The sequence below is a fragment of the Myxine glutinosa genome, chromosome 8 (genome assembly GCF_964187855.1).
Source record: "Myxine glutinosa chromosome 8, kmMyxGlut1.1, whole genome shotgun sequence".
NCBI lineage: Eukaryota > Metazoa > Chordata > Myxini > Myxiniformes > Myxinidae > Myxine > Myxine glutinosa.
Window position 1 is genome coordinate 151963959 of NC_136268.1, and position 27279 is coordinate 151991237.

Here is a 27279-nt window from a genome sequence, read left to right on the forward strand (position 1 = left end):
TTTACAAAGCCGAGTTTAATGATGTCATGACGCACCGAGGCTAGGATATGGCGGACTGTGATGATGATGATACAGATAGTGTTTTTGATCCGAAATTCAGAAAATGAATAGAATTGGCAGTAATTGGAAAATTTTTGATTGGTTGAAATTTGATGTGCCAAATTGGTAGGTTGAGATACCCGATGTGATGGGATGGCAACTCTGCTATCTCTCACAGAGGGGGCAAAGGAGCACTAGTTTATGGGGTTTATGGCAGTGAAAACTAGCCCGGGAGGGTTAGGATATAATGATAGGGACCTAGAAGATGACCTTAGGTAACGTTAAGATTAGTTAGTGACAATGATACCTGTAGTGGGGATGCAGGTAGATTAGAGTGGATAATAATGACGTGGTATGTGCTTAGTTTAAAGGGAAGACGGGGAGCACTAAGTTAGCAGGGCAACAGGTAGATTAGATGATGCCGTGTGAGTGTTGGAGGTGTATTCAGAAGTGTATTGTGAAAAGTGTGTAAGGAACAGGTGTGATTGCACAGGTGTGCAACTGAACAGGTGTATGGAGCAGTGTTTGAGTGAGAGATGGTGATGAGTATTGTATTGACCGAATGGTCCAGGAAGGAAGGAGGGTGCAGGTGGCACCAGGTGTGATTGCACAGGTGTGCAACTGAACAGGTGTATGGAGCAGTGTATGAGTGAGTGATAGTGATGTGAGTTGTGCTGACCAAATGGTCCAGGAAGGAAGGAGGGTGCAGGTGGCACCAGTTGTGATTGCACAGGCCTGCAACGACAGGTGTATGGAGAATGGTTGTGTGAAATACACGGAGTGTGGAATACCTGGAGTGTGGAATATATGGAGTATTGGAATGGATGGTCGTGGAGTGAGTATGGTGGAAACTATGGAGTGGAGTGGATGGTGCGAAGGTGTGAATGGGGGAAGGATGGACCCCCATCACGAATACCCGGGGAAGGTAGTGTAAGTGTTAGGTAGAGGGTATAGGTAAATTGTGGTTGGATATTGGCATCTGTGGTGCGGGTGAAAGAATGGTGTTTGGATGGGTGCATTAGTGTTGTGGAAATGGCTGGGCGTGTAGCCTGTTAGTGTGTGTAGTTGGTTTGGGCACTCCACCACTGTGAGGATGTCGGCCAGGTGAGGCCGCAGGTGGGCTCTGGGAGCCGGTAGAGTTGTTGTGGATGGGGCCCGAGGATCCGGAGGACGGACCCGGGTAGCCCAGTGCCAGAGGGCACCGAGGGGTGACAGAGCCAGGAGGGGCCTTCCCCAGTTAGATAGGTTAGGTAAGGAGCAGGTAAGCTCGGGTGGCAACTACAGTGGTGGAGGTGTGCAGGTGGATAGACCTGCTGGGAGAGCTACATGACCCAGCCCGGAAATTGTGCAAGGGCACAGGGAGTTGAATCAGGGGAGTGAGACCCCAAATTGAGAAGCACCACAGTTTGGTCAATGGGAATTGGTTTTTAGAACCCATAGTGTAAGTTGGCCAATGGATTGGCAGGGAAAGACCCCGGGTAGTGTAAAGTGTGTTAATGTCATTTAGAAAGTAGTTAGGATGAAAATCTCCTCGCACCATCTACATCCACTCACCTGAGATGACGTACCTCCACACCATGCCAGGTTGTTTTAATTATTTTTGATGCAAATGTTTGGATTGTGAGACGCATCATGACGTGGGTGTGACATTGTGCTGATGTTCCATCTCTGCCTCCTTATGAGGATTGATGATGAATTGGGTGATGGCAAATTTTGGCTAGAGGGATTGTGGTGACGAATTTGGAATAGAAGAAATATGGGGAAGACGTGACAGTAATGACGAATTTGTAAATGTGTAGATTTTGTAAATATGGGGTAAGGGCAAGGGTAGTGTAGGTGACGGGGGGGGGGGGGGGGGTTGACGTACGGTAGGGACGAGCTTTCTCACTTCGCTCTCCGTACGCACTTCACCTTGCATTGCCTTATTGATGTGTTCCCTTGTGACCTTACCCCTCGCTCATCTGTCTGTCCCCCCTTTTGTCTCCCACATGAGGACCTGTGCACCACTGGGCACCGAGGGGAGCGTGCGTGAGTCCGCCATTGTGCGCCCGGAACTCCCAGAACCAGCTGTCTGCATCGATGCACCACATTATGGACCACATGTCTGTGGCCGAGCACCACTTATGGACCCCGTGGGTTGGGGCATGGCCCCTTTGCTGGAACCGGCCATGAAGGCCCGAGATCTTGCTGGCGGACCTTGATCACAGGGCACCGATGTCCCACAGGTGAACCACACTAGTCGGCCCTGTGGGCCATAAATAAAATAAATAAAAATGGACACGTTGGGTGCATTTTAATAATGCAAATAGGCCGCCAGCAAAGGAAGATGACAACACCAGGAAAATAATAATAGCCAGCAGAGGGAGCCAAAGAGCAAGAGACTACCTGCAGGGTTAGGGGTTGTTGTTTTTATTTTTATTAATGAACCGTGATGACTGTGCACCGATTGGTGCTTGAGGGTGTATTGGTGCGTTTATGGGTGCTTTCATGGTGCATTGATGCAGAGCAGACTGTCTCCCCCCCAGAAAGAACAATCACAGGTCCTGGGTTAGTTTTGTAAATAAAAGCAGAGCCATTGTAAATAATGCTCCCCACCGTCAATGTATAGTTTGAAGACCATTCCGCAATTCGGTTAGCTGTGGGCGTGGGTCTGTTAGGTAGGGTGCAATGGAGCAGCGGGACATATTTATTTATGTTTTAAAACTGTCGCACTCAGGGTCAGGTGAAAAGTAGAGGGAACTACACCTACGTGTCACACTAAGTTAAAGTTATAGGCCCGGAACGTGCCTAAGAGGAGGAGGGTGCAGTGTTGCGGATATGAGGATTGTGTTTTTTTTTATTGTGTTGTATTGTATAGTAAATTGTTGTAAATATCACCCTCTGTAAAATGTAATGATTCCTTGTAAATACCTCCGTAGTGTAAAGGTCAAAGGGCGTCCCATAATTAGTCCATAAAGCATACACGTCAGCCAATCATAGAATACCCCTGTTCGATAGTTATATCTTTATTATGTGTATTAGGGTAAGGCCTTGTCTCCCATTAAGATGACACTCCATTGCACCAAGTGAAATAGATAGATTCCCTTCATTCTTCATTCCCATTCCCAAAACTTTCACTTTCCCCTTTCATCATTGCCAAGCCTCGATTGCCAATTACATCCCCTCCAAAACCACCATTGAACATGTGCTCGGGTCGGGGGAGACGGGCGTGCCCGCCCGTCGTCATCAAGGGCGGAGCCAGAGGGTCGCGCGACCAACCAGGACCGAGGTGAGCACACCGATGGGCGTGTCCTGAAGGCCGGCGGCTTGATCGCCGGAGGCGTTATAAAGGCGCGCGCGCAAGAAGCGTTGAGTGGTCGGTGGTGGTCGGTGGTGAGGAGTGATTGGACCAAGAGAGAGAAAGAGTGGTTGGACCAAGAAAGAGAAAGAGTGGTTGGACCAAGAAAGAGAAAGAGTGGTTGGACCAAGAGAGAAAGAGTGGTTGGACAGGGAGACGTGCAAGAGTGTTGTTGAGTTGAGGGTTTGGACCAGACGAGTCAGACGAGTCCTGGCAAAGCACGCGACGTCCACAGCCGCAGCAACAGCAGCAACAACAGCAGCTTGGGGCCTGAACGGCGGTTTTGAGCAGGGCCGCGAAGGAACGGCGGCTGCTAAACGCGCCGATCGTGCTGCAGGACCCCCTTGGACCTTCCTCTCCCTCCAGCCATCCACCTCCTGCCTGTCCATCCTTTTTGTGTACGTGAGTTTGTTCTGTTTGTTTTGTCCCTGGGGATTTAATTAAGCTTGTATAAGGAATTTGCACTGTGTCTCTAATATCTTCTGTATATTATTTTATTATCTTTCCTTCTTCCTTGGTTATTTTGAGCCTGTATATAGTAGGAATAAATTTAGTAGTATTATCAACCTTTTTTTCGTCTTCTTCTTCTTCTTCTTCACATCCGTGTCGCTTTTGTCTTTTCCGTCTTGAATATCTGTGGCGCGATCCGGCCAACGTTCGGGAATCGGGTTCGTCGGGTAACTGTTAGGCCGCGGTGCCATCCGCTCGGCAAACCAACATCCTTATCCGCGGGCCGTAACAATATATATATATATATCTGTGCAGTGTCTGTCTTGTGTTGTCACTGAACTACTCCCTCAAACTTTTGTGAAATCGTACTATTCCAACTTGACCCACGGCGGGAGTATGCGCTCTACTGAGTGGCGTTCTCGTTATGTGATTAAAATGTTGGGATGGTTTTCCTTTTTCTCTACAAGGCACCATGTTGACAAATACAGTGCAAGGAGTAATCCGTCACCTTACCAGGTTGGAGTTTCTGTTGTGTTTGTAGTATAATATTTGTTGCTCATTATGTTGAAAAGAGTTGTTTTCTGCACCATCAAAGGCTCACAATATTATAGGCAGGCTAGTTCAGGTTTTGGAAGGGAATTTGGTTGATTTTTAGGTGTTGATTGTTTGTTAATGAGGGGTGGCAGGATGGCCTAAGCCCTAGAGGAACATTAGAAACAAGACTTGACACATTATATATTCTGTTAAACTTTCGGGATTTTAATCTGGATGCTCTGGGTTTTTCCCCCTTAAAGTATGCATATGTTGTTTTTAAATGTTGTTGATATCTTCCTGAAATGTTTTTATTAATAATTACAGTATTGCAAAACCAAAAAAACAACCTTTTTACTCTTTCATTACCTGGAGAGTTTTATTTGCCGTCGAGTAAATTATGTTTACTCGTTTTGTGTATTGCTTCTAGTAGGAAATTGACACTTGTTTTCTGCACATCTCACAAAAATCTGTCTTTTTAAAATTTATATAAGGATAAAATATCATTCATAATATATTGTTTTGTTTTAAATAAAATATACAGGTCGTGGACACAAAAATGGGGGAAACCTGTGTAAATGACAGACACCAAGCATCAGCTTCCTGCAAATGTGGCCTATTTGCTAATGAGAAAATAACATTCCAGAATGCTTAGGGTCATGTTTAACAATGCTGCACATGCCTGGGTGCCTATAATTATAGCCAGCATGGCTGCAAGAGGAGACCCCCCCCAATACCCAATGGTTTAAGCACCAAGCACGTGGTCACCCAATGGTTTAATGTTATGCATATGTCATGGGCTTCTCAGTCACCAGATCTGAACCCAATCGAACATTTATGGAATATTCTAGATTAGAACAATGCATGAGACAGCGTTTTCATCTCTATGAAACAGTTGATTGACTTTCTCGTGGAAGAATGGTGCCGCATCCCTCCCGGTGGACTCTGGCACGGCGCACAGAGGCCGTTCTGGCCACACATGGTGGCTCAACGCCCGTTTAAATGACTAGGCCGAGAAAAAGATATTTCCGGGTTCTGGTCAGCGCGCGCATCGATTTTGACCCTGCGCGTCAACAATTTTGTTTTTCACATTTGGTATCGACGTTCGCGCACGGTTCTCCCCTACAAAACTGCGTTTCGTTTGTCCAAATCCAACCAGCCGTTCCAAAGATATGAGTAGTTTTGTGTGCCGTGACGTCATGAATCCAATAAGGAAGTTGCATGTGACGTCATCGTCTTAGTCACGTGACCGCTTGGGTGGCAAAACATTGCTTTTGCCACCATACGTAATGGCGGCAATTTGAAACTCGTCTCACATATAAATTGCCCCCTACACGATGGTAAAGAGTTGTTGTGCTGTCGGATGTACAGCCCGATTTCATCCGGACGACACAACGCTAAAACGGATTCATGGCTGCCTTGACTGCAGCTCTCAGGTGAGAATATGGCTCATGAGGTTGTTACCTTCGCTCGCGAAGCGAAAAGCAGGATTAGGCATTTGGTTACGTTCATGTGGAGTGCGTATGGCGTACGTGTGGCGTACTTGTGTACGTGTGGAGTGTGTGTGGTGTACTTTGTGTGGCGTCCTTGTGGTGTACGTGTGGAGTGTGTGTGGCGTACGTGTGGTATATGTGTGGAGTGTGTGTGGCGTACGTGTGGTGTACGTGTGGAGTGTGTGTGGCGTACGTGTGGAGTGTGTGTGGCGTACGTGTGGAGTGTGTGTGGCATACTTGTGGCGTACGTGTGGAGTGTGTGTGGCATACATGTGGCGTACGTGTGGAGTGTGTGGTATATGTGTGGAGTGTGTGACGTACTTGTGGCGTACTTGTGGAGTGTGTGTGGCGTACTTGTGGAGTGTGTGTGGCATACATGTGGCATACTTGTGGAGTGTGTGTGGCATACATGTGGCGTACTTGTGGAGTGTGTGTGGCATACATGTGGCGTACTTGTGGAGTGTGTGTGGCATACATGTGGCGTACTTGTGGAGTGTGTGTGGCATACATGTGGCTTACTTGTGGAGTGTGTGTACGTGTGGCGTACTTGTGGTGTATGTGTGGCGTGTGTGTGGCGTACGTGTGGGGTGTGTGTGGCGTACTTGTGGCGTGCGTGTGGCGTACGTGTGGAGTGTGTGTGGCATACGTGTGGCATACATGTGGTGTACGTGTGGCGTACTTGTGGAGTGTGTGTGGCGTACCTGTGGCGTACGTGTGGAGTGTGTGTGGACTGTGGAGTGTGTGTTGCATACTTGTGGGTCCACAGGCAGATGACACAGTCTCAGTTTCTCGCAATACAGCGAAAACGCCTCAACGGGCAAGCTACGGGCGTAAACTGACAGGTCCGTCTGATCAAACGACAGCTTTCCCGCCATGTTGTTTATGCCATCCAAGATGGCGGCCGGAACCGGTTGCCATGGACGACGCTCACGTGATGCAAGGCCTCTATCGGCTGGATATTGTCATTTAATGAAACGAAGACGTTCTTTGTCGGGTTCGTGTGAAGCAACCAGAAGGCCTAGAGAGCTGCGGGTGGTCTCGTTAGTTAGGCCTGGATCCAATCTCGTTTGTCATGAAGTTGTAAGTGTCTGTAATAATCTGGTGGACTGGGAGAAGAGATCGTGGGAGACCATCGGCCTGTTAGACCAGTTGCGCATGCACAGTGTTGACGCGATCGACGCATTGGAATGTTTGACTGTACGGCGAGGCGATCTCGAGAACGAAATGGCAGTCTATCATATGCTTGAAGAACTTTATGATTTTCAGAATAAATAAATTTTAAAATAACTTAAGCTTGTGTTCATTCTTTACAAAAAAAAGGCCTACAAGTCCCATTGGCTGTCTTTAATTTCTCTCTGGACGGCGCCACAGCAGATGAGGAGGACCGCAAGGCATGAGGACACAAAAGAACCTTTATATGTGCAATCCATTCTTTTTAAAAAAAGAAAAGAAAAAAAAACCGCATCGCCGCATCAATTCTGGAACTTTGGTCTGACCAGAGACCAGCAATATATATTTTTTGGCCTTACATTGGTGTTTCCAATTTTTGTCCACTACCTATATGTGCTTTTTCATATCTCATGTCGTCTCTTGATAAAAAAAAATGATAAGCCTGGTGTTCACTTAGTGGTTAAGGTGCCGGCTTGTTTGGAAAGGATCTTAGGATCACTTAGGATCCTGGGTTCAAATCCTGGTCAATTGCTGAATTAACGCCGGGGGGGGGGGGGGGGTGGTCATCCTTCCGAGGTCGTGCAAATTGAGTACCAGCCTGCTGGGATGAATGATCCCGGTATGTACCCCGATTTAGAATAGGTACACAGTATCCCTGCGCATCGTAAGAGGTGACTAAGGGTTGGCATCAGGAAGCTGCATCCGGCTATAGAAATGTTGCCTCAAACAGGGAACCATGGTTGTCATGGTGCCCGCAAGGCCAACTCCCGCTCTAGCGGGGACAAATGGCCTTAAAACGATCATTCATTCATTCATTTCTTGATAAAATGAAAAGCATAAGTTTTATCATGATGTTTTTTTGTTTATCTCTCCTCCTAAGTGGTTGGATGTCAATGAAAGCTAGTCTGTTGGGAGCCGTTGGTGAGGTATGCGGATGGACAAAAGGACCACCGAGGCACTCGGAAACATGGTGGTGGGATGTTGAAGTTGGAAAGAGGATTGACGAGAAGAGGAAGAAGTTCAAAGAGTGGCAGAAGGCGAAGGGTACGGGAGCAGAAACAGCAGAGCATGAAAGTTATAAGGCAGCCAGGAAGGCTGCAAAGAAAGAGGTAGCAAAGGCGCAGGAGGCATGTAGGAAAATGTTCGGAGAACGCTTGGATTCGGAAGAGGGTCAGAAAGCAGTATTCAGGATTGCAAACCACATAGCGAAAGAGAGGTGTGATGTGATGGGGGTGAGTTGCTTGAAGGATGAAGTGGGACAAATCGTTGTCGACCCAGATGGAATTAAAGGAAGATGGAAAGGATATATGGAAATGCTGTTGAATACAGAGAATGAATGGGATGGCAACATAGAGAGTAACCCAGTTTTAGGACCGGCAGAGAAGATAACTGAGAAGGAAGTTGAGGAAGCGATAAAAGCAATGAAGAGTGGAAAAGCGGGAGGGCCGACGGGAGTTGTGGGAGATATGTTGAAGGCAGCAGGAAGTTGGGGTGTGAAGAGAATGACAGAGATCTGTAATCTGGTGGTGAAAGAAGGCCGCATTCCAGTGGTTTGGGAACTGAGTACCCTCGTCCCTCTATACGAGGGGAAAGGTGACCCTCTGGAGTGTGGCTCGTACCGAGCGATAAAGTTATTGGAGCATGGAATGAAGGTATTGGAAAGGGTGTTGGAGAGGAGGATAAGGAAGAAAGTGAAGATCGACGAAATGCAGTTTGGATTTATGCCAGGAAGAGGAACGACAGATGCGCTTTTCATTGTGAGGCAGTTGCAGGAGAAGTACATGGATAAGAGGAAGAAGTTGTTTTTTGGGTTTGTTGATCTGGAGAAAGCATTCGATAGGGTTCCACGCAAAGTATTGACATGGGCATTGAGGAAGTTAGGAGTGGAGGAATGGTTGATCAGAGTAGTGATGGCAATGTACAAAAGAGCGCGCACAGCTGTAAGGACGAAGGACGGGAACAGTGGTGAGTTTGAGGTGAAGGTGGGAGTGCATCAGGGGTCGGTACTAAGTCCACTACTATTTGTAGCTGTGATGGAGGTGCTGGCTCAGAACGTAAAGGAGGGTTTACCGTGGGAGTTGTTGTATGCAGATGATCTGGTGTTGATTGCGGAAAGTATGGATGGACTGAAGGAAAAGATGAACAAGTGGAAGGAATGTATGGAGACAAAAGGTCTGAAGGTGAATATCGGAAAGACAAAGGTGATGGCAAGTGGTAAAGCATGTGGTGAGGTGGAAAGAACTGGGAAGTGGCCGTGTGCTGTGTGCAGGAAGGGTGTCGGAGTGAACTCCATTCAATGTACAATGTGCGCTGAGTGGGTTCATCAAAAATGTAGTGGTCTGAGAGGGTCATTTACCAGTGTGGCAGTTACATTCAAATGTAAGGTGTGCACAGAGGGAGCTGCAGATGGAGGAAATGTTGAGTTGGATCTTGGAGACGGCGTGAAGCTGGAAGGTGTGAAAACATTTTGCTACCTCGGAGACATGCTGAATGGAGAAGGTGGATCAGACTCGGCAACGGTTGCTCGAGTGAGATGTGCATGGAAGAAGTTTCGGGAACTGAGTGGCGTGCTGATGAGGAGGAGAGTGTCGCTGAAGCTGAAGGGAAAGGTGTATGCTGCATGTGTGAGAAGTGTTATGATTTATGGGAGCGAGACATGGGTAATGAACGTAGAGCAGCAACGAAGGCTGGAAAGGGTGGAAATGCGAATGGTTCGATGGATGTGCGGAGTATCGTTGAGAGAGAGGAAGACAAATCATGAATTGCGAAAGATGATGGGAATATTGCCTGTGATTGATGCTGTGAAGAGGAACAGGTTGAGATGGTTTGGTCATGTATTGAGGAAGGATGAAAGTGACTGGTTGAGAAGAGTGATGGAAGTTAATGTAGAAGGAAGTAGAGGACGGGGAAGACCGAGAAAGACTTGGCTAAAGATGGTGGAAGAAGAAATGCGGGCAAGGGGGTTAACAAGGAGAGATGCAGAAAATAGGGCAAAATGGAGAAGATTGTCATGGGGACCGCAAGGCTAACCCCCGCTCTAGCAGGGAAAATGGCCTTAAAATGCATGTTGTTGTTGTTGTTGTCTCCTCCTCCATTTTGAGATTACAATATTGTATTATCCCCACCACCAAAGGTGGGAGCAGGTTCTGTTTTCATCCCTGTCTGTCTGTGAGCAGGATATCTTAAAAAGTTATACACTGATTCAGAAACTTTATGGGCAGGCGGAATGCGTGACGAGGACGAAATGATTCGATTTCGGTGAAGATCCCGATCCGGATACGAGAATTATTCATTTTTTACGTGATTCTTCATCATTGAGAGATGTGACCAAAAACTATATATTGCATAGTATTTTAAAAAGTTGTGGACGGATTATGACAAAAGTTGGGGGACATGTTGGTTCGGTGACAAGAACAAGCCGATTAGATTTTGGTTCAGGTCTGAATCCAGATCTGGCCTATCAGTGGCAGGGGCGGATCCAGGGGGGGGGGTGCAGGGGGTGCGCACCTCCCCCCCCCCCCTTCGATCCAGGATGAGGATGCAGGCGGTGCGAATCTGCTGAACTGTTGGACCAGGGAAGAACACAAGGAACTGCAGAAACTTCCAAGAACGCACGAAATGCCGTTTCTGACGATCAATTTTTTAAAAATTTCCTGGGGGAGGACCCCAGGCCCCCCCCCTTTATCCTCCCCCCCTCCCCAGCGCTATAGTTTAATGCACCCCACCGTCTTGAAATTCCTGGATCCGCACCTGAGTGGGATACAAAACATAGATTGTTCAGCCTGGTCGAGGTTTGCTCTCTACCGAGTGCCGTTCTAGTTGTCATGGTCTTATGTCATTTATAGATGTGTACTTGTAGGTATGTAGTATGTACAGTCACCTCTAAGCTGCCCAGTCTGGGTTTTAATCGAGGAATTATCTTTGTTCTTCACTATTTGTGGAAAGATAACTATTTTGAGATAAAGTTTTGTACATACAGCCACGTGAAAAATAAGTACACCCCATGTAAAGTTTTGACTTTTTCAACATATTTCAACATACAGCTATTTGATCTTCATTTCAACAATATTGATAGATAAAGGTGATATAATATAACAAATATCATGAAACATTTACATTTTGTAGTCCATTGTATAATTTAAATAAACATAAATGCAAATTTCACATGTGGAAAAAGTAAGTACATCCTTGGCTCTAATAGGTGGTATTGCCCCCTTTGGCAAAAACAACCTCAAGTAGGCGTTTCTTATAACTGTCTACCAGTCTCCGACATCGACTGGGAGAAATTTTTGCCGACTCCTCCATGCAAAATTCTTTCAGCTGTGCGATGTTTGAGGGGTTTCTTGCATGCACAGCTCGTTTCAAATCCCCCCACAACATCTCGATGGGATTTAGATCCGGGCTTTGACTTGGCCATTCCAGAACCCTCCATGTCTTTCTTTTCAGCCATTCCTTGGTGGATTTACTGGTATGTTTAGGGTCATTGTCATGTTGCAAGGTCTACCTTAGGTTGAGCTTCAACTTTCCGACAGATGGCCTCACATTATCCTCAAGCACCCTCTGATACAATGAAGAATTCATAGTGGATTCTATGATGGTGAGCTGCCCAGGCCCTGATGCAGCAAAGCTGCCCCAAACCATAATATTTCCACCACCATGCTTTACAGTTGGTATCAGGTTCTTGTGGTCAAATGCTGTCTTTGGTTTTCGCCAAACATGTCTTCTGGTACTGTGGCCAAATAGCTCGACCTTTGACTCATCTGTCCAGAGCACAATGTTCCAAAAGTGCTGGTCTTTGCCGAGGTGTTCATTGGCAAACTTTAGTCTTGCCCTGATGTTCTTTCTGGACAGCAAAGGTTTCCTCCTGGCACACCTCCCATGTAGATCAAATTTGTGCAGCCTCTTTCTGATGGTAGACTCGTGCACTTTGACATCAACAGTGGCAAGAGCTACCTGTAGGTTCCCTGATGACATTCTGGGGTTCTTCGAGACTTCTTTCAGCATCTTGCGGTCTGCTCTCGAGCTGAACTTGCTGGGGCGGCCTGGCCTGAACAAGTTGGCAGTTGTTTGGAATCTTCTCCACTTGCAGATGATCTTCCGGACAGTCGAATGATTGATTTCAAATTGTTTGGAGATCTTTTTAAATCCCTTCCCAGACTCATAGGCATCTATAATCTTCTTTCTGAAGGCCTCAGAGAGCACTTTTGATCTAGGCATTGTGATGCCGCACACTTCAACAACAAAGAGCAAACCAAACTAAATGTCTGAGGTTTAAATAAGACTGTTTCCTCCAAGATCCTCTCTAACGATGTTCTAATCATTTGCACCTGAGTTGGTGTACCTGATTCAAATTTTAGGTATTTGAAGTAGTGATAAATGTAGGGGTGTACTTACTTTTTCCACATGTGAAATTTGCATTCATGTTTATTTAAATTATACAATGGACTACAAAATGTAAATGTTTCATGATATTTGTTATATTATATCACCTTTATCTATCAATATTGTTGAAATGAAGATCAAATAGCTGTATGTTGAAATATGTTGAAAAAGTCAAAACTTTACATGGGGTGTACTTACTTTTTCATGTGACTATAAATAAAAAAATAACCACCTTTAGAGGCCATTTTTCCCCGCAAAGCAGGGGTTGGCCTTTTTCGGGAACCGTGGTTGTTGTTGTTTTTTGGTCCCCTTTTTGAAGCAATGTTTTACGGCCGGATGCCCTTCCTGATGCCAACCCTTTTTGCCGCCTTTAACGACAAACATGGAATTACCCGTGAACTGGAACTCAATTAGCCGACCTCGGAAGGATGACAGGCTGAGTCAACCCCCCAGGTGTTAATTCAGCGATTGAGGGATTCGAACCCAGGATCCTAGGATCCTAAGCCGGCACCCTAGCCGCTAGCCCACCACCAGGGCTCTGTGACTGTATTTCCATAATAGAATTGCCCTCCCATTTGATCGTGTTTTTATTTTTCATTGTTTTGTTCACGTCGTTTAAAATGTCCTTTTATAATTCCATCATTGCATACATAACTATGTATCCTTCATTCCCATATATCAAAATCACTATGAATGTGATTTTTGTTTTTTTACTTACTGAAATCTTTTTCTGTGATCAACATATTCTGTAGAAAAAGCTTCTGCACACATAGCTTGCAGATATTGTTACGTTTGTGGGGGTAGATTATGGAATACCATAGCAAAGGTAGGATTGTATAGGTATAGCATGGCCCGTGGATGAGTAGGAGACGTCTCAATGTATTAAGTAGGGAAACTGTAGCTTAAGGTTGTTTTCATGTCTTCGAGGGGTGAAGCTATGGTAATTAGATAGGGGTTAAGATTAGTTTTCCCCCAGTATGTGATTGCCCTCGGTGGTTTTTCCCTACATTTTTTCCAATTGCAACAAGGCCGGCTATAAAACCATCCATAAAACCACAACAACCATCCACTCTGCCAAGCAGGCAGAGCCGTTCGGCAACTAATACCCGCCTCCAAAGAAGATCGTAACCGGCAGGCCACACCCCCGAGGTTCCTGATTGGACGGTGTGACGTCAGGAGAGAAGCTTCGAGCAAGAGAAAGAAGAGTTGCTCTCTCAGTCGCTTTTGTCTCTGGCTCTCGGCTGCGGCTGGCTCGTGTGCCCTTGTGAGGAGACTTTTCGGAGCATTTGTGTGAACTTTTGCAAAGTTGGAGGAGGAGATGTTATTGGTCGGTGGTGCTCTTCGGAGGAGCTGGGGCCGCTTTGTGCTTGCTGGCCCGGAATTGAGAGGAGGGCGTTTTGGCGGCCGCTTCACGGCTCGGTGCGCTCGTGTCATTGGTCGGCGCCATTGTTGGAGCATTTCCCATGCGAACGGCTTCAGGCCACCTTGTACTGCTGACCTCACCAGTTTCAACGGCCACCAAGCTCACCAAAGTGCTCGTTCGGACGCCAAAGCTGAGTGCTGGCTGGATAAAGGAATTTCCTGTTATTTTATTTTATCTTTACCCTTGTCTGTATTTGAGTCCATGTATGGAGGTACCTCAGTTAGAATTTTGGTTTTTACCACAACTTTATTTCATTTTCACCTGTTTGATTTATTTTCATTTAATCCCTATTGTTGAATTTTCTAGGTCGTGTTTGCATGTTTTGTTGTTTTGGTATAAACCCGTGTGCTTCCGTCCAGGTAAATGCTTTGTTTCATTGTGGGTACAGGAGGAAAGGAAAGGAGAGGAGAGAGAGAAGGGGAAGAGGAGGGTGGGGGGAAAGAGAGGAGGGTGGAGGGATAGGAGGGGGGGAGTGAGAGGGGATAGAGAGAGAGAGAGAGAGAGAGAGAGAGGGAGAGAGAGAGAGAGAAGAGAGAAGAAAGAAGAAAGAAAGAAGAAAGAAAGAAAGACAGAGGATTGTGGGTACAGGAGGAAATGAGAGGAGAGAGAGAAGGGGAAGAGGAGGATGGGGGAAAGAGAGGAGGGGGGAAGGAAGGGGGAGAGGGAGGGGAAGTTTATTCTGCATCAGTCCTGTCCACCCCCATTCTGCCCCCACCCCACTGTTTTACCAAGTCTCCCTCTATTTTGTCCTTCAACTCTGCTGTTGGTGCCCTCTCCCCCCTCTCTACTGCTCCTTTTGTCCTGTTGCATCTTGATCCATTTGGAAGGGAAGTCATATATTATACATTGCGCACTGTGGTGTCTGTCCGTGCATTCATCTGTCTCCCATTTATGGCGACGGCTTCCCGCACTGCGTTTGAAAAGCTCAACATTCACTTTTGAAATGACGGTAGAACAGGCATGAATAATGTTGATACAAAACAACAACAACAGGCATTTTAAAGGCCATTTTCCCTGCAAGAGCGGGGGTTAGCCTTGCGGTTCCCATGACAATCTTCTGCATTTTGCCCTATTTTCTGTATCTCCCCTTGTTAACCCCCTTGCCCGCATTTCTTCTTCAGCCATCTTTAGCCAAGTCTTTCTCAGTCTTCCCCATCCTCTACGTCCTTCCACATTTATTTCCATCACTCTTCTCAACCAGTCACTTTCATCCTTCCTCAACACATGACCAAACCATCTCAAACTGTTTCTCTTCACAGCATCCATCACAGGCTCTATTCCCATCATCTTTCGCAATTCATCATTTGGCTTCCTCTCTCTCAACGAAACTCCACACATCCACCAAACCATTCGCATTTCCACCCTTTCCAGCCTTCGTTGCTGCTCTACGTTCATTACCCATGTCTCGCTCCCATAAATCATAACACTTCTCACACATGCAGCATACACCTTTCCCTTCAGCTTCAACGACACTCCCCTCCTCGTCAGCACGCCACTCAGGTCCCGAAACTTGTTCCATGCACATCTCGCTCTGGCAACCGTTGCCGAGTCTGATCCACCTTCTCCATTCAGCATGTCTCCTAGGTAACTAAATGTTTTCACACCTTCCAGCTTCACGCCGTCTCCAAGGTCCAACTCAACATTTCCTTCATCTGCAGCTCCCTCTGTGCACACCTTACACTTGAATGTAGCTGCCACACTGGTTAATGACCCTCTCAAAGCACTACATTTTTGATGAACCCACTCAGCGCACATTGTACATTGAATTGAGTTCACTCCGACACCCTTCCTGCACAAAGCACATGGCCACTTCCCAGTTCTTTCCACCTCACAACATGCTTTACCACTTGCCAGCACCTTTGTTTTTCCGATATTCACCTTCAGACCTTTCGTCTCCATACATTCCTTCCACTTGTTCATCTTCTCCTTCAGTCCATCCATACTTTCTGCAATCAACACCAGATCATCTGCATACAACAACTCCCACGGTAAACCCTCCTTTACGTTCTGAGCCAGCACCTCCATCACAGCTACAAATAGTAGTGGACCTAGTACCGACCCCTGATGCACTCCACCTTCACCTCAAACTCACCACTGTTCCCGTCCTTCGTCCTTACAGCTGTGCGCGCTCTTTTGTACATTGCCATCACTATTCAGATCAACCATTCCTCCACTCCTAACTTCCTCAATGCCCATGTCACTACTTCACGTGGAACCCTATCGAATGCTTTCTCCAGATCAACAAACCCAAGAAACAACTTCTTCCTCTTCTCCATGTACTTCTCCTGCAACTGCCTCACAATAAAAAGCGCGTCTGTCATTCCTCTTCCTGGCATAAATCCAAACTGCATTTCATCAATCTTCACTTTCTTCCTTATCCTTCTCTCCAACACCCTTTCCAATACCTTCATTCCATGCTCCAAAAACTTTATTGCTCGATACGAGCGACAGTCCAGAGGGTAACCTTTCCCCTTGTATAGAGGGACGAGGTTACTCAGTTCCCAAACCACTGGAATGCGGCCTTCTTTCACCACCAGATTGCAGATCTCTGTCATTCTCTTCACACCCCAATTTCCCGCTGCCTTCAACATATCTCCCACAACTCCCGTCGGCCCTCCCGCTTTTCTACTCTTCATTGCTTTAATCGCTTCCTCAACTTCCTTCTCGGTTATCTTCTCTGCCGGTCCTAAAACTGGGTTACTCTCTATGTTGCCATCCCATTCATTCTCTGCATTCAACAGTATTTCCATATATCTCTTCCATCTTCCTTTAATTCCATCTGGGTCCACAACGATTTGTCCCACTTCGTCCTTCAAGCAATTCACCCCCATCACATCACACCTCTCTTTCGCCATCTGCTTTGCAATCCTGAATACCGCTCTCTGACCCTCTACCAAATCCAAGCCCTGTTCACGTGACTCGTGGTGGTCCCTCTCGGCTCTCCCCCCGTTGGTATTTTTGTGCATATAAGATTGTTCACAGTTCTGTTTAAATATTATTTAAATATGTTTAACCTTTCCCCTTCTGTGTTTTATTCAGTGGTATATTACAACACGCTGTTTTTCTTCCTATTTAAAAGGCTTTTCTCAATTTCCTCTCCAACTCATTCCACTTCAAAAAAAGGAAATTCAATATCTTATACGTCTCCCTCACTACATGGTCTAAATTCACATTCATTCCATCCCTCCTCCATCGTTCTGAATCGGATTGCTAACTTTAAAATCACAACAAACCCAATTTGTTATCAATGTTCGTCTTTCATTAATCATCCACTTTCTAAACTCCCCTCTTGCCCCTCCCATCCAAATCCCCCCCCCCCTTGCACCTACACTCCTAAACTACCCCCTTGCCCCTCCACTCTTAAACTCCCCCCTTGCCCCTCCACTCCTGAACTCCCCCCTTGCCCTTCCCCTCCTAAACTCCCCCTTTGCCCCTCCCCTCCTAATCCCCCCCCCTTGCCCCTCCACTCCTGATCTCCCCCCTTGCCCTTCCCCTCCTAACCTCCCCCCTTGCCCCTCCCCTCCAAATCCCCCCCCTTGCCCCTACACTCCTAAACTCCCCCCTTGCCCCTCGACTTCTAAACTTCCCCCTTGCCCCTTCCCTCCAAAACTCCCCCCTTGCCCCTCCCCTCCTAAACTCCCCCCTCACTCCTCCCCTTCAAAACTCCCCCCCAATCCCTCCCATTCAATTCTCCCCCCATACCATTCCTCTCCAATTCTCCCTCCTCCCCCCTCCTCCTCCAAGCTGCCTCCTCCCCACTTCGTCTCCCTTCTATCTCATACCTCCACCCCCCCAAACCTTCTACTTTCCTCTGCCCCCCCTCAAACAACCCCTCACTGTGCCTCATCCCTTCACCATCAAACCTTTCATCCTCCTCATCCTTCCCTTTGTTGGAACTCTTCTGCAACATCTGACACACTATCAACTGCTCTCCCTACCTCCCCCTCTCATCCTTCATCTTACCCTACTCCTCCCCTCCCCTGTCCTGTACCCGATGCTCCCCCTCTCTCTTCATTAACGGTATGGACCTCAAACATCCGGGGCCTTCGCTCAAACCTGACTGATCTCTCCATACAGGTTGCTTCTGACAATCCAGACTTGATCTGCTTAACAGAGACTTTCCTCCTTCAAGATGTCTCTGATTCCTTAATATCTCTTCCTGGTTACTCCCTCCTCCGGTATGATAGACCTGAGCCTCGGCCTGGTGGTGGGGTGGCTATCTTTGTCAAAAACTCTCTTCCTCACTCTCCTTGCACTGCCCTCTTTCCTCCTCACCCGCAGGAGTACCTCTGGTTACGACTTCCTCTCCGCTCCCACCTTTTGTTCATATGTGTTCTGTACCGTCCCCCAAACATTGATGACTCCATCTACATTTCACTGTCTGACAACATGGACCAACTTCTATCCACTCATCCCAACTCTCTCTTCCTCATATGTGGTGACTTCAACTGTCATCATGCCACCTGGTTGGGTGTGGGTTCCTCTCTCACCAGTCATGGCACCTCAGCAAAGGACTTCTGTGACTCACTGGGATTGACACAATCTGTCAATTTCCCGACCCGGATCTCAGCCAATGGAGTATCTTCTCTTCTAGACTTGGTTATGACAAACTTCCCTGCTAATGTCTGCTGCTCTTCTTCTGCTCCAATCGGTTCTTCTGATCATGTGCTTGTCAAAGTGGACATCTCTCTGGCCATTCTCAGAGAGCCTCCTCAGCGTCGACGAGTCTGGCATTTCACTCAGGCCGACTGGGACGGTCTTCAAGCAGCCATCAATCGTCTGGATTGGTCTCCCATCTCCACTGCCTCTGACATCAATTCTTCCTGGGAATTCTTCCAAAGCAAACTGATCTCTCTCATGCACAGATTTATCCCATCTCGCCTTCAATTGTCTTACCCTTCCTCCCGTCCATGGTACACTGAATCTTGTGGTGAGGCAGTTGCCCTGAAACAACTTGCCTTTGCCTCTTGGAAGGCTAATCCAACTGAAGGCAATCTCAGTTCCTTCCACCAAGCTCGGAACAAGTGTGTGTCTACCCTCAGGAGTGCCAGGAAGCACTATCTCTCCTCACTCAAGAATGAACTCTCAAACCTGTCTCCTTCCACCAAATCCTGGTGGCGTCTGGTCAAATCCGTTTCTGGTGTTTGTTCCCCTTCCATCCCCTCCCTTACTTCAAATGGCCACACAGTTGACATTGCACGTGACAAAGCCGAATGCCTCAACTCTGCGTTCGCCTCAAAATCCTTAGTCCCAAACCCATCTCTCTCTGTTCCCACCTTTCCCAGTCGAACCCAACTGCTCCTGGACTCTGTGTCCTTCTCTCCTGACAAGGTGGAGGAGTTTTTGTCAAACCTCGACTCTGATTCTGCAACTGGACCAGACGGCATCAGCCCACGGGTCCTAAAATCCTGCTCTGCCGCTCTATCTCACCCTCTCTCTGTTCTTTTCACCCTATCTTTTGCTCAAGGTCATCTGCCAGCATCCTGGAAATCAGCTAACATTACCGCTTTACACAAAAAAGGTGCAAAAACAGATCCTTGCAACTACAGACCAATCAGCTTGCTCCCAATTATCAGCAAAGTCATGGAATCCATCATTGCTTCGGATATGAAATCTTTCCTCTTCTCCAATGGCTTGATCTCTGATCATCAAGTTGGTTTCAGACCAGGTCACTCTACTCTGGACATGCTGCTTCTGCTGTCTCAACAATGGATGGAGGTCCTCAATGCCAAACAGGAAATCAGAGCTGTCTCCCTTGACATATCACGGGCCTTTGATACGGTCTGGCACCCAGCTCTGCTCACCAAACTCTCCTCCTATGGTATCCATGGAAATCTCCATGCATGGCTTGCGGACTTCCTCTCTGGTCGTAGTCAACGTGTGGCCCTGAATCGATTTCTCTCATCTCCCCTTCCTGTTCAGGCTGGAGTTCCCCAAGGAAGTGTGCTGGGCCCTGTGCTTTTTCTGGTCTTTATCAATGATCTCTCCGACTCTCTGGAAAATCCTCTCTATCTCTTTGCTGATGACTCCACTCTCTGCCGCTCCATTCCTCTTCCCTCAGATCGGCAGTCTGCAGCCTCCTCACTCTCTGAAGACCTGGACAAAATCACAGACTGGTCAAACAAGTGGAACATGTCTTTCAATCCTGACAAATCTCACTCTCTTACTATGTCTCTCCGAAAAGATCGACTGGACAACCCTCCCATCTACTTTCTCAACAATCCTCTCCAAGAAGTTCTGTCGCTCAAGCTTTTGGGTCTCACTATCTGCCATGATCTTTCTTGGGAAAACCACATTTCCAAGCTGGCCTCCAAAGCCAGTCGCCGACTGGGCATCCTCCGTCGTGCGAAGTCCTTCCTCGGCACACCTGAGCTCCTCACCACATACAAGGCTTTCATCCGCAGCTCAATGGAATACTGTTCTCCCCTATGGGCTGGTGCTCCTGCCTCACACCTGGCTCGGCTTCACGCTGTTGAATCCAAAGCTTTCAAAATCATTGGAATCTCCCGCGATGAAGCTATCTCTGAGGGCCTTTCACTCACTCACCGCAGGCAGGTAGGTGGTCTTTCTGTCTTCTACCGACTCCTCTCCGGCCTTGCTCCCCCAGCTCTCTCTGTGCTCTGTCCCCCAAATATTCCTACAGGTCGCACAAGATCTGCCAGCAACCCTCTGATGGTTAAACTGCCGAAATCTCGGCTCTCTGCTTACCTTCACTCTTTCATTCCTCTTTTCTCCCGCCTGTGGAACAAACTCCCACACTCCCTTCAATCCCTCTCCTCCCTCCAGGTCTTTAAAACAGCTGTTCACCACCATCTCTTATCTTCCCCCATCCATAACCTTGATCTTTTCTACCCCCACTAATTCACCCCAGATCCACCTTGTTTGAAATTCCAACTTCTTTCCTGGAAATCCTGGCAGTGTCCATATGTTTATACCTCTCCCACCCCCCCCCCCCCCCCCTTCACATGCCTCCCCCCCAAAGCCCTCTCCCTCCCACAGATCTCTCGATGTCTCCATGTTTCTCGGTCCCTGCTCTCAAATGTTGTGTTTGTGTCCTTCCCCCTCTCTCCCCATCTTGTCTACCGCTCCCGATGTTATTTGTTTTATGTGTCTGTTTGTCTTTTTGTGTGATCAATGTCGCTCTTTCACGAGCCTCGATCTTGTATACAAAAAAAAAAAAGAAAAAAAAAAAAGCGTTTTGCCGAACATTTTCCTACATGCCTCCTGCTACCTCTTTCTTTGCAGCCTTCTTTGCTGCCTTATAACTTTCATGCTCTTCCTTTTCTGCCCCCGTACCCTTCGCCTTCTGCCACTCCTTGACCTTCTTCCTCTTCTCGTCAATCTTCTTTCCAACTTCATGATCCCACCACCATGTTTCCGAGTGCCTCGGTGGTCCTTTTGTCCATCCACATACCTCACCAACGGCTCCCAACAGACTATCTTTCATTGACATCCAACCACTTTCAAGTTCAACCACATCATCCTCTACCATACTCAGCCTCTCTTTTAATGCCTCCCTCACTGTCACCTCTTTCAACCTCCACACCTTCATTCTCGGTTGGTACTTCACCCGCCGAGTTCTCCTCACACCTTTCAACCTTATGTCGCAGACAACCAAGTGGTGCTGTGAAACAGCCTCCTCCCCCGGGATCACCTTTGTGTCCCGGATGTGCCCCCTATCTTGCCTACGCACCATCAGGTAGTCAACGGTTGGCGTCGACCCACCTGACGTGTATGTAACAAGCTTATTATCCTCTTTCTGGAACTGAGTATTACAAATCAACAAATCAGCTCCATCAGCAAACTCCAAAATCCTTTCACCTTCTCCATTTCTCACATCATATCTGTAACCCCCATGAACTCCCTCAAAACCGTCCATACTCCTTCCCACATGTCCATTTAGGTCTCCTCCTACCACAACAACTTCCTTATCTTTCACGTTTTCCATCAGCTTCTCTATTGCACACCAGAACTTGTCCTTCTCTTCATCGCTCCGACCGACCTGCGGAGCATATCCCGTTCACCAAGTTCAGATGACGTTCACCAAGAGCTTTCCAATCATCATTTTCACCATCATCAACCTTTCACTCACTCTCGTCACACTCACCACATTGTCTACAAGCTCCTCAGAAAACAGGACACCAACACTGTTGTGAAAATCAATCAAATCCACAACTTTGTCCCATAGGTAGGTTTAATAACAATCAGATCTCTGGCATCATCCTGTAGAATACAATCATGCAATATATATCAGGATCGTGGCATCGTATAGGAAGGATCGATAATATTAGTCAATGCAAGCAAACCTAGAATGTCTGCATGTACGTACCATCCGAGTCTACATGTCATGGAGTAAATGTCACAGGAGTGAGTCCGGAGTCGCGGACGTCCGAGGTCTTATAGACACCTCTCCGTGGTTTAAGGGAGCATCACACCTGGGTTCAACTTTGATACATTTTCACTACATTCTCCCCGCCGTTAGAACTACACTGCCGCTAGGCAGGAAGTAAGCATGCGTCAGCCTAAATTGATTAGTGTTGGCAGTCCATGTCAGTCGGTCCATCCGTAGCGGTCAGGGCGGCGAATTGCCCTGACAGCACGGGTCCGGAAACTACCGGGTACGACATCCCCAAGCCCAGAGTCTCCTGCATCGGAGTAGCCGCTGGAGGCTGGCGTCGGAGGGGGCACCACAGTGCCTTCAGGCAGGGGTGTCTCTGGCAACGGGAGGGACGGCAGATGCTCCATAGACGGAGCATCGGGAGAGTCCATAGACTCATAAATCGGTTCGTCGATGTCCCCGTAAGGGTCGATGACCCCACATGGGGCGAGATGGCGAACGGAGACTGTGGACTCACGTCCATCTGCCGTCATTACGCGAGCATGCTCGGGATTAGCATAGAGTACCTGCACCTTATCCACGAAGGGTTCGTACTTGCTCGTGCGAACCGCACATTTGAGGTAGGCCGGCCCCGGCTCAGCGAGCAAACTAGGTAAAGATCGGATACTTCCCGAGCTTCGTGGGTGGTGGAACAACCGTTCGTGAGGAGTCTGGTTGGTAGCTGTACATAGTAGAGCCCTGATCGAGTTCAGCGCCGCAGGTAGTGACCAAGCCCATTTATCTAGGCCCCGGCCGAGGGTCCTGAGGCTTAGCATGACGGCCCTCCATATAATCCCATTGAAGCGTTCGACCTGCCCATTCACCTGTGGTCTGTACGGGGTGGTATAGCTAGAAACGACATTATTCTGGAGCAGGAAGCTCCTCACTTCCTGGGACAGGAACATCGCACCCCGATCTGTATGCACGTAGGCCGGATACCCAAACATAGAAAACAAGTTCTGCAGGCACCTTATGACTGTGGCGGCCGTCATATCTGCGCATGCGAAAGCAAAGAGGAATCGCGAGTACTCATCAACGATAGTGAGCAGATAACGAGAGTTACTCGACACCGGCAGCGGCCCTTTGAAATCCATCGCCAATCTCTCCCACGGTCTAGTAGCCCTGACCGAGTCCCCATGGGAGGGTTGTAAAAACGCGGTTTGAGTTCCGCACATGCAGCGCAGTCGTGACAGACCCGGCGGATGTCCTCAACCGAGTACGGCAGGTTACCACGACGCACGAAATGAGCGAAACGCGTCACCCCAGGATGACACATAGTGTTGTGCAAAGCGCGCAGACCCTCCAAAGATATGAGACCCGCACACGTAGCCGGCCTCGATAAGGCGTCGGCGACCAGGTTATCCCTCCCCGGGTGATATTTGATGGTGTAGCAGAAGTCGGCGAGTTCGATACGCCAGCGAGTGGTTTTCTCATTCTTAATGCGTTGAGCATGTAAGGTGTCATACATAAACGCAACGCTCTGTTGGTCCGTGATGATTTGGAAGCATCGTCCGAGCAAGTACGGACGCCAACGCCGAATCGACTCGACGATCGCGTCCGCTTCCTTTTCGACAGACGAATGCCTCCGCTCAGCGGAGGAGAGAGTCCGCGAAAAGAAAGCCACAGGGCGCCCTCCCTGGGAGAGAGTCGCCGCTATCGCATGATCCGAGGCATCACTTTCCAAGACGAAAGATTTGCGCTCGTCGATTGTCGCCACAGCGATGTCGGACTTAAGGCCCCGAAAAGCAGCCATGGCGGCAGGGCTCATGAGGAATGCTTCGCAGGCCACAAGTGGGCGGAGTTTCACGGAGCAATTTTGCACCCACTTAGAATAATGGGCGAACAGCCCGAGAGCATGCTTCAACGAAGCTCGATCGCAGGGCGGGGCCATATCGGCAAGGGTCGCAGACGCTCCTTATCTGGAGCAACAGAGCCATGGGTCACGGTGTACCCCAGAAGATCTATCGTGCGCATGGAGTAACGACACTTAGCCTCATTCATGGTTAGGCGATACCTCTGCGTGACCTCGAGGAAGCGCTTCAGATTAGCATCATGATGCCCCTGGTCATGCCCGCAAACCGTAAGATTGTCCAGATATACAAAGACATCTGTCAAGTTCTCCTTAGCAATGAGGTCGTCCATAGCCCTCTGAAAACAGGCGGCCCCGTTCGTCACCCCAAAAGGTAGTCGGGTGAACTGGTATAACCGTTGACCCAATTCAAAGGCGGTATAGATGCGATCGGCCCCGGAGATGGGGATCTGATGATACGCACTACGCAGATCGAGAGTGCTATAGACCGAGTACTGGGCCACCTGTCGAAGCAGGGCGTCCATCCCCGGTAGAGGGTAGGCATCCAGCTGTGTAAATCGATTAATCGTCTGCGAATAGTCGATTACCATGCGTTTGCGATGCGCTTCACTTCGCACCACTAAGACCTGGGCCCGCCACGGTGACCGGCTAGGTTCTATGATACCTTCCTTTAAGAGCTGGGCCGTTTCCTCCACAATAAATTGCACGTCTGCTCGTGAGTAGCGCCGTGATTTTACCGCTACAGGTGTGCAGTCCGTGGTCATGTTGGGGAACAGCGAAAGAGGCTCAATTTCCATTCCTGCGAGTGCACACACAGCAAGCGTGTCAGTCCCACCAAATTCCATTTCCAAACGTCCATGTCGCTTCAGAAAATCATGTCCTAACAAATTTTTTTTTTTTTTTTTTTTTTTTTTTTTGTATACAAGATCGAGGCTCGTGAAAGAGCTAACATTAATCACACAAAAAGACAAACCGACACACAAAACACAAAAAACAAGGGGAGCGGCAGACAAGATGGGGAGAGAGGGGGAAGGACACAAAAGAGAGGGGGAAGAGGGGGAAGGACACAAACACAACATTTGAGAGCAGGGACATCGGGAGGACTTGGGGGGAGGTGGGAGAGGATTAAAACATATGAACACTGCAAGGACTCTGGGGTGAATTACCGGGGGTAGAAAAGATCAAGGTTTTTGATGGGGGAAGATAAGAGATGGTGGTGAACAGCTGTTTTAAAGACCTGGAGGGAGGAGTGGGATTGAAGGGAGTGGGGGAGTTTGTTCCAGAGGCGGGAGAAAAGGGGAATGAAAGAGTGAAGGTGAGCAGAGAGCCTAGACTTTGTCAGCATATAAAGCATAATATCATGCATGTCAGCATAATATCAGCATATATCAGCATATAAAGCAGGTAAGACCATGAGATGTACATCTGGAAATATGCGTCCCTTTATCACAAGCTTCAATCGACATTCCCCTTTTGTGCTGAGCCTAAGCCCTTGCGAAGCCATAAAGATCCGTCGTGTTGTCCCAAGGATCGGCCATCCATGTTTTCGCACCAGTCGATGATCGATATAACTATCTGTAGACCCCGTGTTGATTAAAGCCCGAGCAAAAATGCCTTCGATCATAAGTGGGATAATGGCCTGAGCAAGACCGGGTGGACCGGCAGGTATTGAGCCATCCGAGCGAGATGATCGCGCCGAGCATGTAGATTCAACGCCGGCTGCAGTTCTCCGGCCGTTCGAGCAGCCTCGGGAGGGCGCTCGTGTCAAGCGTGTAGTTTGCCGTGCCAAAGCAGGAGCTTGTAGTTCGTACGAGCAGCCAGCGGATGGCGCTCGTGTCACGCGAGAAGGGTCGAAGCCAACTGTAGTTTCACGTGCCGAAGCAAGAGCTTGTAGTTCGTACGAGCAGCCTTCGGATGGCGCTAGAGTCACGCGGTGAGTCTCAAAGCCATCATGAGACGTTCGGATACCAGCCAAGGACGGTCGCTCCGCGTTCGGTCGTGTTTGCGCCATTTGTTTTGGCGGCCCGATGAATCTCACCAAGGTCGAGCGTGCAGCCAGGGGCCCACGAGGAGGAGCGCCGCTCATCAAAGCCGGGTGAGGCGCCCCGCTCCATGCTCGGCCCATCGGCTCGGCGATAAGCCCATTCAAGGTCGCGCAAGTTCGTTTGCCCCGCGCAGCTTTTCGGCAAACTTTTGCAAAATGTCCTTTTGTCGAACACAAATTACATATCGCTTCCCGAGCCGGACACGCAGACCTGGGATGTTGTCGATTTCCGCAGAAGTAACACGTAGCGTTTCGTCCAGGCTTTGGTCCTGCAGCTGCGGCTGCCGCCAAGCCGGAATCCGGGTCCTCCTCGGGAGAGGCCGGGGGTTCCGCCAGTGAGGTCGAGTCTGCTCCCGCATCCTTGGCGGTAGCTCTCTCCGGTCGAGCGTGTTGAGAAGTCCCCACAACGACATGTGTGTGGTCAAAGGCGTTAGATTGTTCCCGGGCCTCAGTGTATACGTGTGCCAGCCGTAGAGCTTCCGTGAACGTCAAGTCCGCTGTTTCCAAAAGTCTTTGTCTAATGGTTGAAGAGCTAATCCCAGAGACAAAAGAATCTCGGACAAGATCATCTTGTACTTGCTCATGAGTGCGTACCTCGGGAGTACTGTCTGCAAGTAGACGTCGCAGCTCCTGGGCGAAATGATCAAGCATCTCAGTGGGCTGTTGACTCCGCGTCGTGAGCAGATGCCTGGAATAAACCACACTCCGTTTCTTAATGTAAATTCGTTTCAGCTCCGTCACAGCTGCATTGTACGTCGTACACTGTTCGATGCCCCTGTAGACGTTATGGTGTACTTTAGTCTGCAGCACGTCCAGTTTTGTTTCATCCGTGACAGCGGCGTCCTGGGCTTTGAACTGATTGTCCAGTGTCTTGAGCCAATGCATCAGCTCCGAGCCCGAATCCGCTGCTTGTGGGTCGGCGCCGAATATCGGCACCTGGATCATCCTGTGTCCCGCCATGTTCGCCTCTTGTTCTCGAGTGGACAGCGAGACTGATTGTTATTAAGTGTTGTGAAAATCAATCAAGTCCACAACTTTGTCCCATAGGTAGGTTTAATAACAATCAGATCTCTGGCATCATCCTGTAGAATACAATCATGCAATATATATCAGGATTGTGGCATCGTATAGGAAGGATCGATAATATTAGTCAATGCAAGCAAGCCTAGAATGTCTGCATGTACGTACCATCCGAGTCTACATGTCATCGAGTAAATGTCGCA

The 27279-nt window shown here is 48.4% G+C and overlaps 1 protein-coding gene across 3 annotated transcripts in view; it reads left to right on the forward strand.

Annotated features, from left to right (window-relative positions):
* LOC137433024 (mitochondrial glutamate carrier 1) overlaps positions 1-27279 on the forward strand; it is a 125140-nt gene that overhangs the window by 89314 nt on the left and 8547 nt on the right. The window lies entirely within an intron of this gene.